This window comes from Acipenser ruthenus, chromosome 38 (assembly GCF_902713425.1).
Source record: "Acipenser ruthenus chromosome 38, fAciRut3.2 maternal haplotype, whole genome shotgun sequence".
Taxonomy (NCBI): domain Eukaryota; kingdom Metazoa; phylum Chordata; class Actinopteri; order Acipenseriformes; family Acipenseridae; genus Acipenser; species Acipenser ruthenus.
Window position 1 is genome coordinate 8,690,556 of NC_081226.1, and position 12,759 is coordinate 8,703,314.

At 42.4% G+C, this 12,759-nt stretch overlaps 1 protein-coding gene across 1 annotated transcript in view; it reads left to right on the forward strand.

The window, feature by feature from the left end:
- Positions 1–879: 879 nt before the first annotated feature.
- The window catches only part of LOC131706971 (zinc finger protein 135-like), a 32,794-nt gene continuing 20,914 nt past the window's right edge, over positions 880–12,759 (forward strand). Inside the window, exon 1 of the mRNA XM_059008963.1 lies at positions 880–987. The gene's annotated coding sequence lies outside the window, so the exon portion shown is untranslated. The remainder of the gene's footprint in view (positions 988–12,759) is intronic.

The following is a 12,759-nucleotide window of genomic DNA, read 5'->3' on the forward strand; positions in this document are numbered from 1 at the left end:
ATGTTCTGCTCTACAGATGACAGCCCAGTTTCTAAGTCATGCTCAGTTTACCATAAAAATGTTCAACAGAACTGGATCGTGAATTCATTTAAGAGTAACCTTTAGTACATGAATCAAAGTTGACAACTTTTTTTGACTCCCCCAAATTTGAATTAGAAACAGAAATAACATTTAAATGTAAAAAAAAGCTTATTTCTTTATTACAATGAAGAAACTGCATTGCACTGAAATAGATACAGTACATGAAAATGCAGGTGTTTTCCTCTATTAAAGGTTAATATCAAAATACATTTTGAGAAGGAACATGGTATTTCAAAAAAAGGACATCTCATTAGCTTATGTAATGTCCATCAATATATAGTCATGTGTAGCGGTTTATCAGACCTCAATATGAATAGAATGGTGGAATTCAACATATTTTATAAACCTATTACATGCAAAAATAAATAAATAAATACAAACATACAAAAAAGGCCTATATCTGCTGTTTAACACATGGGTTTTAAGAGACCAGCGCCCTTCAACAACTTAACATGGATATTATTGGATTGCATTGGTCAATTACTCCTCATCTATTCCTGATAGTTATACTGTAGGCTAGCGTTGCTTGCAGCATTTCTGTGCAACTGCAAGATGTTTTTGCAGAATTCTACATGTAAGATTTCTGTTGGACTTTAGTCCCAATTACTGTATTCACAGTTTAGAGTGGGTCTCCAAACTTCACTGCCGTGTAAAAGGATTGGTTGTATAACTCTCTCACAATGTTAAAATGCCTCTACGCTTTCCCACTCGTGTCAACGTCATATTCCTCCGACAGACAAGAACCAATCAAAACGCGAGACTGTTAAGCAGTTCCATCCCCAAAAACCGGGGCTGCGTCATACCTCCGCGTCTTTTCAAAGAGAAGAACAACAACAAACGATAGAAATTTAAAAGAAAAAAGATTGAGCTCCGCAGAGTTGACAAGGTGTGGACGATAATAAAAAAGTGAGTCCCATGTTGTTGTTTTTAATTGGTGTTTGGTTGTTCTCGACGCAGTGGTGTTTTGCTGTTAGCCGCGGGTTTTTCAGCCGGTCAGTGTTTCTGTGCAGCGCAGGTATGTGATGTTCTCGTCATGGGTAGCTAGTAATGTCAGCGCGGTGTTGATGTGGTTTAACCTGCTGAACTCGGATGCGCGCAACCTCTCGATGCTCTCCTAGTGTCTGGGATAAATCCCGACTGAACTGAACAGATACTGTACGAAACTACACGTGATTGTAGATTCATATTGAATATAAACTACATGAAAACGCATTGCGCGCTGAGAAATAAGCACGTCTGTCTGTGTTAATGACTTTATAAAACATAATGTTCTTGATTACTCTATTTTATTATTTTTTAATTATTATTGTTTTTTTAACTGCAGATGCCATAAACTAAATGATAGACGCGATTGTGTTATGTTATTTTGACAAAAGGTACAGGAAGTGGCTGAAAACCGGTGTAGGTGCAGAACGTGGTACATCATCAGAATATGGTACTGGTACCAAAATGTGTACCGTCAAAAAATAATATGCTGTCAGTGTTGTTATTGACTGCTGCACAAATCACTAGGAATAAGACAAACTGTAGATCACCCACAAAATGGTATATGTTTACAATGTTAGATAACACAATGTGTTGCTCATTAGTTAGTCACATATTTGCTGAATTGGTAGAAAAAAATGATATTAAAATGAACTTTAAAGGTCAAACAGTACTTTTGTTTTTGTTCAGATGAGCGTTTCCTTGTTTTATGAGCTAAAATTATTTGCAAAGCCCGGGCAAGCGCAGTACATGGTGTACCAAATTTTAACATGTACCACAAAATAACACGGCCTGGGACTTTTTTAAAAGATTGAGAAATGTTGGGGCACTGGGATGCCTGGTCACCATGTTATATATATAATTATGCTACACTTGACCATATACTGTTATACAGGCTTTTCAGCACAATAGGCTTTTTACAGTATATAGCGAATATTAATGGGCTTTTCCACATGGATAGACATTCTGTAGTAACACAGGGATGTGGCAAAAACAATGCTGAAGCAACCTTATATAACATTTGTTATTTTGCACAGTTTAAGCTGTGTCTGAATGAACCACTCGCAGCGAGTCCAGCCTTTGATATGGAGACACTCCGCACTCACTTAACTTGTGCTTACATTAAACTATAATGTGGGCACATTTTAAGGTCTTTATTGTAAAAAGGTCTTCACAGAATTAAAAAAAATAACTTAATACAGTCGGTAAAATTCCTTAGTAACAAAACTAATCTGTACACAAAATATTAAGGCATTGTCGGGTGTTCAATATGCTTTTAGTACACGCACACACACATGCGCACACACGCACACGTGTGGAAGACCATCCGGGTCAGAAACACATTATTTAGTGCATCTTCAAATATTTAGTACATGCAGGGGCACTGGCCCCTCCAATAATCATCTCCAAAATATTGATTTCTGCCCTTTCTGTCACTGACACTCACACACTAAACGTATTTCCTCGTGCGGTTATGGATGTGTGTGTACTTGAGACCTGAGACTTGAGACCAGAGACCTGTGCTTGACATCTTTTTGAGGGGTGTCTGACCGGAAAGGAAAAATTGTAATGCTGGACCTGGTCCAACATAGGGCCGCAAAGGGTTAAACTTTTTCAACAGATAAAATCCTATGATATTATAAATTTATTACAAGAAATTCTGTGTTCCTTCAATAGTAAAGTCACTCCTGCTATAATGCCAGATTGCATCTGTCCGTTGAATGCCCTTCATAACACTGTATTTAAATTGGTACATAATTATTTGTTCAGCAGCTACTAAACAGAGTCCTGTGTGCTGCCATGGACAGAGTGAAGATGGAATCTGTCCAGATTAAAGAGGAGTTCCCTGAACTTGAACCTGTCCCCATTAGAGTGGAGTTCTCTGGGCTGGCTTCCCTCCCTATTAAACAGGAGCTCTGTGAGATACAATGTGACAGCAGTCAGCCAGAGGTCTCTGAGATTAAAGCTGAACACAATGAATTGGAGATCCCCCAGACAGAAGAACTCCTTCCTGTGAAACAAGAAGAGATGCTGGAAACTGTCCGTATTAAACAGGAGCCCCCTGAAGTAGAGTTTGACCACATGGAACCAATGAAGGAAGAATCGGAGGACTTCAAACCAAACATCCCTGAGCTGGAGCCTGTACGCCTGCGGGAGTGTAGCGTGGTGCTGGAGAGAATCTGCGTGAGAGAGCAAGGCGCTGGAGAGGAAGGCTCTCCCAACAGCACGCAAGGAGGTGGAAAGGAAGACGGATGCTCACATTCAGAATGCAGTCTAGCAGGTGAGAGACTCCCAGTAGCTGTGACATTGTCATTCTAGATTGTGTGAAATCCACAGTGTGGTTGAGAGGGAGGGAGCATATTGGTTAGGTTACTGTACTTTAAAACCTGTCCAATCTGGCATCGCTTGGGACTGGAAAGTGGTGCCGGATTAGAGAGTTACTGTAAAACATTGAATACTGACCTAAAGGTAAAATGACAAAATTATCTGAACACTAAACAACTGTGTTACTGTACATACACAGTGTAATAAACACAGTAATGCTTCAGCAAACTCTTCACCTGTTATTATCACAAGCCTGTTTAACCCATTCCCATAGAAAGACCTTCACGTGCTCGTACTGTACCTGCATGAGGGTTCAGGTGCTTTCTGCTGCTTTCAGGGTCTCTCAGAGTTAGCTCTCTTGAGGTTGGTGTTTGTTCAGCTTTTCTTTCAAGAGCACCATTCATTTCAATAGGGATTTGATCGGGACCCCAAAATCATACTGAATCAGAATGCTGGTTTGTAGAGGGGCTGGATTAGACAGGGCTCTACAGCTATGGACAAAAGCTTTGCATCTCCTAGAATAAAAAATATATGGAAGTAATTTAGACCTTTTAGTTGGATTCATGTCAGCAAAGAAACTACAAAATTTATATTGGACAAGTCTACCGGAAGCCAGAATAGTAGCACAGTATGTCATGTTAGATTTCGAAATGTAAAATTATGTAGTGTTTGTTTATTTATTTTTAATTGTCACAGTCCTAAAATGTCTAGGTGATGCTAAGCTTTTGGCTGTAGTGTAGGTTGCTGATGCATTTACAGTCTGTGTAACTGTATAAAATAAACTGCTTGTGTTTCTGTCTGTATACTGGAGTCCTGTAACCCACTGTGTTGGGATTCAATTATAGGAATGATAAATGGAGATAATTGAATTAACAAAACACATAAACCCTGCATGTGTAATGTAATGCTATGGCATGGGGCTGCACATTTCTAATGCACCGTGATGTATATCTGTACAACAATAAACAAGATGATTCCAAACAGAGAGAGGGAGGGAGCCGTTCCAGTCTCCAAGCACATCATTGACAGCTGATGCGGATTACACTGCAGTTCTATGTATGCATCTGTACATAATCCAAGATAGAAAAGTCATAAAATGCCTCGATGAGAAATTGTAGCGTGTGTTAGAGGAAATAGACCTGAAACATTACAGGAGAACTTCGAACTCAGATTTTGATCCCAGGGCTCGGTTTCACCAGCATCAGTCTTTACTGACTTTGCTTTCACACAGAAAGGCTTTATGTTTAACTTATTTTAAACAAATGTATTTTTAAACTGGTGTAACCCAGTGCAAGCCCCCACAGCTGAAATTCACATGCTTTAATCCACTCCTCCACCCAGCCACATGCCCGAAGCCTACAAGCAGTCCCTCTTACTTTCTTTCCTGTTCATATTTTCCAGGTTCCAGTCCAGCTGCTAAAGCGAGGGCGGGAGGTGGAGAATATCCTGACTGTGGGAAGGGTTTCACCCAGTTAGGAAACCTGAAAACACACCAGCGAATTCACACTGGAGAGAAACTGTATCGCTGCTCTGACTGTGGGAAGAGTTTTAGGGATTCAGGAACCCTGAAAAGACACCAGCGAATTCACACAGGAGAGAAACCGTATTGCTGCTCTGACTGTGGGAAGAGTTTCATTCAGTCAGGACACCTGAAAAGACACCAGCGAATTCACACTGGAGAGAAACCATTTCGCTGCTCTGACTGTGGGATGAGTTTCAGTCATTCAGGAGACATGAAAAAACACCAGAGAATTCACACAGGAGAGAAACCGTATTGCTGCACTGACTGTGGGAAGAGTTTGAGTTTTTCAGGAGACATGAAAAAACACCAGCGAAGTCACACTGGAGAGAAACCATATCTCTGCTCTGACTGTGGGAAGAGTTTCAGTTTTTCAGGAGACATGAAAAAACACCAGAGAATTCACACAGGAGAGAAGCCGTATTGCTGCTCTGACTGTGGGAAGAGTTTCCGTTTAAAAACAATCTTCATACACACCAACAAATTCACACAGGAGAGAAACCATATCACTGCTCTGACTGTGGGAAGAGTTTCCGTTTGAAAACCAACCTTCATATACACCAACGAATTCACACAGGAGAGAAACCGTATCACTGCTCTGACTGTGGGAAGAGTTTCCGTTTTAAAGCCAACCTTCTTACACACCGACAAATTCACACAGGAGAGAAACCGTGTCACTGCTTTGACTGTGGGAAGGGTTTCCGTACTAAAAATGACCTTCGAGTACATCAACGAATTCATTCAGGAGAGAAACCGTATTGGTGCTCTGACTGTGGCAAGCACTTCCGTCAGGCAGGAGCTCTGAAATCACACCAGCGAATTCACAACGGTGACAAAGCCCATGTTCATTCAGAACGAAACCTTAACCTTGCATTATGAGTTCCTGTGTAATTTACTGTTTTGTGTATCGCTCTAAGAGCTTGAATTTTAAATGGTCAAAATGCTGTTCAGCTCTCTTGCACTCTGATTGTGTCAGAAAGTGGGCGGAGACGCGGACACGTCACAAGAGGCTTCTCTGCTGTCAGTTTAACTCAGGCTGTCAATGCAGTCATAAGAACATAAGAAAGTTTAACAACGAGAGGAGGCCATTCAGCCCATCTTGCTCGTTTGGTTGTTAGATCCCAGAATCTAATCGAGCAGCTTCTTGAAGGATCCCAGGGTGTCAGCGTCAATAACATTACTGGGGAGTTGGTTCCAGACCCTCACAATTCTCTATGTAAAAAAGTGCCTTCTATTTTCTGTTCTGAATGCCCCTTTATCTAATCTCCATTTGTGACCCCTGGTCCTTGTTTCTTTTTTCAGGTCGAAAGTCCCCTGGGTCGACAATGTCAATACCTTTTAGGATTTTGAATGTTTGAATCAGATCACCGCATAGTCTTTGTTCAAGACTGAATAGATTCAATTATTTTAGCCTGTCTGCATACGACATGCCTTTTAAACCAGTGATAATTCTGGTCGCTCTTCTTTGCACTCTTTCTAGAGCAGCAATATCCTTTTTGTATCGAGGTGACCAGAACTGAACACAATATTCTAGGTGAGGTCTTACTAATGCATTGTAAAGTTTTAACATTACTTCCCTTGCTTTAAATTCAGCACTTCTCACAATATATCCCAGCATCTTGTTGGCCTTTTTTATAGCTTCCCCACATTGTCTAGATGAAGACATTTCTGAGTCAACATAAACTCCTAGGTCTTTTTCATAGATCCCTTCTTCAATTTCAGTATCTCCCATATGATATTTATAATGCACATTTTTATTGCCTGCATGCAATACTTTACACTTTTCTCTATTAAATGTCATTTGCCATCTGTCTGCCCAGTTCTGACTGCTGTCTTGATCATTTTGAATGACCTTTGCTGCTGCAACAGTGTTTGCTACTCCTCCTATTTTTATGTCGTCCGCAAATTTAACAAGTTTGCTTACTATACCAGAATCTAAATCATTAATGTAAATTAATGATTTAGTTACACCACTGGTTACCTTGCTCCATTTTGAGGTTTCTCCTCTAATCAGTACTTTCCGTTTTCTACATGTTAACCACTCCCTAATCCATGTGCATGCATTTCCTTGAATCCCTACTGCATCCCTTCCTTTCTGCATATTCCCGATCCCAGTCATTGCCTGGGAGCGGGAATATGCAGAAAGGAAACTATTCTGCACCTCATCTGATGGACGAGTCAGGAGAAATTGATAACTCAGTGTGGGGAATGAGTTTCAGGGTTTAGCATTTAAACTTCATAGACTTGAAAATAAATAAATTGATGTAACGAGTATCCCGACCCTGGTATGTAGCATCCCAGAGAGAAGACTGCACCGTCCTTACTGGACAACCGTCTGCAGGGTTTTATCCTGTAATCCCTGAATAAAAAAGATTGTGTTGCACCTGGACTCCAAGGTGAGAGGTTGAAGATGAATAATCCTTTGTGCTAGGGTTAGGTTTTCAGTAAGAAGAGAGAGCTACTCATTTAACGCAGATGCAAATTATTTTGGAGCCTTCCCAGGGAAGAAATGTGAATAAAATAAAACATCCTAGTTCAAACAGCTGAGTGTAAAGGATTGTGGGAAATGTATTCACTTGCATCCACATTAGCATCTCTGTTCTGTATTTTCGTGTCGTTTGGGGACTTCAGTTCCCATGATGCATTTCGAGTTGCCATGCTGCTCACACAAATACGTGCGCTCCTTGATGACAAGTGGAGGTGCTGAAAGCGATGGATAATGCAGCACCGTACAAGAAAAAGAAAGATGCTGCTGCAGATTTCAACATTCCCACAGGCACTTTGAAAACCGTTCTGAAATAACGGGATACAATAATACAGGCCTGTGAACAGCAAACTGGATGCAAGTCGTCAGCGTTTCTGATTTGCTCAATACCTGATGCTGAGGACGCCTTGCTTCTGTGCTTTAAAAATGCCTGTGATCAGAATGTGCCTGAATCTGGGAGCACTATGAGACACAGCACTGAGGAATGAGCACAGCAGCTGGGACATGCACATTTCAACTGCAGTTCATTTGCCATGTATACTTTTTAAAAGTTCACTTACAACTGTAATTACATTTATAATACTTTTCACTGTAGCCGACTGTAATTGAAATTTGATTTCAGTCTCACTGTAACTTCAATACAAACTGACCATATGCATTTGAGACTGCTGATAATCTGAATTACTGATAGCACTTTTTTGCTGGTCCCTTGAAATTCATTTTCATGAGAATTGACAGTATGTGTATATCTGGTGTACATGCGCGTCCGCAGTTAGGAACTGGTTTAGGGTGCAATAAGGAAACTATATAACAATATATAAAAAGCATCATTACATTTAGATTTGAATACAACACAAAACAGACACATATAAAAAGCATCATTACATTTAGATTTGAATACAACACAGAACAGCCACATATAAAAAGCATCATTACATTTAGATTTGAATACAACATAAAACAGCCACATATAAAAAGCATCATTACATTTAGATTTGAATACAACACAAAACAGCCACATATAAAAAGCATCATTGCATTTAGATTTGAATACAACACAAAACAGACACATATAAAAAGCATCATTGCATTTAGATTTGCTCCCCCCAGTCATACAGTTAATAAAGTGTTTTAAAAAACAATCACCATCTCAAATAAACAACCAAAGAACATTCTGCATTGAAACTGAGTTAAATGTTTTACTGACTATACCTTACTACTTCTTATCATTTGCATGATTTATTTTAATTGCAAATCTATATACTGCACTATTTCAGTTTTGTTACAGGATACATTAGTTTATCTCTAATGTAATCACAGTTCTACATATACACTGCCCCTGTTCTGAGGCTATGTGCCAAATTCTGGCCTGCTCTGCTGTTCCGAATTCAGCTGAGTTTATGGGATGTTCTGCTCTACAGATGACAGCCCAGTTTCTAGGTCATGCTCAGTTTACCATAAAATGTTCAACAGAACTGGATCGTGAATTCATTTAAGAATAACCTTTAGTACATGAATCAAAGTTTAAATATTTTTTGACTAATTTTGTTTTAAGAAGAAACAGAAATCAAATTTAATATTTTTTTTTAAAAAGTGTATTTATTTATTACAATGAAGAAGCTGCATCACACTGAAATAGATTATTAAAGGTTAATGTTAAAATACATTTTTGAGAAGGAACATGGTATTTCAAAAAAAGGACATCTCATTAGCTTATGTAATGTCCATCAATATATAGTCATGTGTAGCGGTTTATCAGACCTCAGTATGAATAGAATGGTGGAATTCAACATATTTTATAAACCTATCACATGCAAATAAATAAATAAAAAATACAAAAAGGCCTATATCTGCTCTTTAGCTTATGGGTTTTAAGAGACCAGTGCCCTTCAACAACTTAACATGGATATTATTGGATTGCATTGGTCAATTACTCCTCATCTATTCCTGATAGTTATACTGTAGGCTAGCGTGAGCAAGATGGCTTGTGGGTGACGTCAGACCAGGAAGAGACACACAGTACTGGGAGGTATGAAGCGCTGTTGGGCGAGTTTATTGCCAATTAAAGATTTAAACAAACAAACAAAACACTTTGCAAAATAATATGGCACGGTGGCCAAAACACAAAATAAAGCGAACACTAAATAAAACGTAATGCCAGTGTGCGCTGGTGTAATGCCAGCACGCTGGTGTAATGACAGCACGCTGGTGTAATGACAGCACGCTGGTGTAATGACAGTGTGCGCTGGTGTAATGACAGCACGCTGGTGTAATGACAGCACGCTGGTGTAATGACAGCGCGCTGGTGTAATGACAGCACGCTGGTGTAATGACAGCACGCTGGTGTAATGACAGTGCACGCTGGTGTAATGACAGCACGCTGGTGTAATGACAGTGCACGCTGGTGTAATGCCAGTGCACGCTGGTGTAATGACAGCACGCTGGTGTAATGCCAGTGCACGCTGGTGTAATGACAGCACGCTGGTGTAATGACAGCACGCTGGTGTAATGACAGCACGCTGATGTAATGACAGCACGCTGGTGTAATGACAGCACGCTGGTGTAATGCCAGTGCACGCTGGTGTAATGACAGCACGCTGGTGTAATGACAGCACGCTGGTGTAATGACAGTGCACGCTGGTGTAATGACAGCACGCTGGTGTAATGACAGCACGTTAGTGTAATGACAGTGCACGCTGGTGTAATGACAGCACGCTAGTGTAATGACAGCACGCTGGTGTAATGCCAGTGCACGCTGGTGTAATGACAGCACGCTGGTGTAATGACAGCACGCGCTGGTGTAATGACAGCACGCTGGTGTAATGACAGCACGCTAGTGTAATGACAGCACGCTGGTGTAATGCCAGTGCACGCTGGTGTAATGACAGCATGCTGGTGTAATGACAGCACGCTGGTGTAATGACAGTGTGCGCTGGTGTAATGACAGCACGCTGGTGTAATGACAGCACGCTGGTGTAATGACAGTGCACGCTGGTGTAATGACAGCATGCTGGTGTAATGACAGCACGCTAGTGTAATGACAGTGCGCGCTGGTGTAATGACAACACGCTGGTGTAATGACAGCACGCTGGTGTAATGATAGCACGCTGGTGTAATGACAGCACGCTGGTGTAATGCCAGCACGCTGGTGTAATGACAGCGCGCTGGTGTAATGACAGCACACTGGTGTAATGACAGCACGCTGGTGTAATGCCAGTGCGCGCTGGTGTAATGACAGCACGCTGGTGTAATGACAGCACGCTGGTGTAGTGCCAGTGCACGCTGGTGTAATGACAGCACGCTGGTGTAATGACAGCACGCTGGTGTAATGACAGTGCACGCTGGTGTAATGACAGCACACTGGTGTAATGACAGCACGCTGGTGTAATGACAGCACGCTAGTGTAATGACAGTGCGCGCTGGTGTAATGACTGCACGCTGGTGTAATGACAGCACGCTGGTGTAATGCCAGTGCACGCTGGTGTAATGACAGCACGCTGGTGTAATGACAGTGCGCGCTGGTGTAATGACAGTGCGCGCTGGTGTAATGACAGCACGCTGGTGTAATGACAGCACGCTGGTGTAATGACAGCATGGTGGTGTAATGACAGCACGCTAGTGTAATGACAGTGCGCGCTGGTGTAATGACAGCACGCTGGTGTAATGACAGCACGCTGGTGTAATGACAGCACGCTAGTGTAATGACAGCACGCTGGTGTAATGACAGCACGCTAGTGTAATGACAGTGCGCGCTGGTGTAATGACAGCACGCTGGTGTAATGACAGCACGCTGGTGTAATGACAGCACGCTGGTGTAATGCCAGTGCGCGCTGGTGTAATGACAGCACGCTGGTGTAATGACAGCACGCTGGTGTAATGACAGCACGCTGGTGTAATGACAGCATGGTGGTGTAATGACAACACGCTAGTGTAATGACAGTGCGCGCTGGTGTAATGACAGCACGCTGGTGTAATGACAGCACGCTGGTGTAATGACAGCACGCTGGTGTAATGACAGCACGCTAGTGTAATGACAGCACGCTGGTGTAATGACAGTGCGCGCTCATGTAATGACAGCACGCTAGTGTAATGACAGCACGCTGGTGTAATGACAGCACGCTGGTGTAATGACAGTACGCTAGTGTAATGCAAGCACGCTGGTGTAATGACAGCACGCTGGTGTAATGACAGCACGCTAGTGTAATGACAGCACGCTAGTGTAATGACAGTGCGCGCTGGTGTAATGACAGCACGCTGGTGTAATGACAGTGTGCGCTGGTGTAATGACAGCACGCTGGTGTAATGACAGCACGCTAGTGTAATGACAGTGCGCGCTGGTGTAATGACAGTGCGCGCTGGTGTAATGACAGCACGCTAGTGTAATGACAGTGCGCGCTGGTGTAATGACAGCACGCTGGTGTAATGACAGCACGCTGGTGTAATGACAGCACGCTAGTGTAATGACAGTGCACGCTGGTGTAATGACAGCACGCTGGTGTAATGACAGCACGCTGGTGTAATGCCAGTGCACGCTGGTGTAATGACAGTGCACGCTGGTGTAATGACAGCACGCTGGTGTAATGACAGCGCGCGCTGGTGTAATGACAGCACGCTGGTGTAATGACAGCACGCTAGTGTAATGACAGCACGCTGGTGTAATGACAGCACGCTGGTGTAATGACAGCACGCTAGTGTAATGCAAGCACGCTGGTGTAATGACAGTGCGCGCTCATGTAATGACAGCACGCTAGTGTAATGACAGCACGCTGGTGTAATGACAGCACGCTGGTGTAATGACAGCACGCTGGTGTAATGACAGCACGCTAGTGTAATGCAAGCACGCTGGTGTAATGACAGCACGCTGGTGTAATTACAGCACGCTAGTGTAATGACAGCACGCTAGTGTAATGACAGCACGCTGGTGTAATGACAGCACGCTGGTGTAATGACAGCACGCTGGTGTAATGACAGCACGCTGGTGTAATGACAGCACGCTGGTGTAATGCCAGTGCGAGCTGGTGTAATGACAGCATGCATAGCAATTGTTAATTCTTTAGTTTTAATTTCAGTTTCAATTCTTACTATCTCGCTCTTTCACTCCACCTCTGAACACCCGACCAACAGAAATAATAATGAGATACAGGGAATACACAATGATGTGTACTGCTCTGTATATTTAATTCACGGGGCAGCCCCATACAATGTACACGGTATTCAAAACACATACACGGTCACCAGTCCTCAGTGAGTGCAGTAGTGCTCGTGCTGTAAATACAATTGATCATGCTCCAGTGCAGGGATGTTCCAGGTAAGTGCTGGCCTCTGGCGACAGCTCCAGAACGTGTTAGCCGTCTAATAATAACAA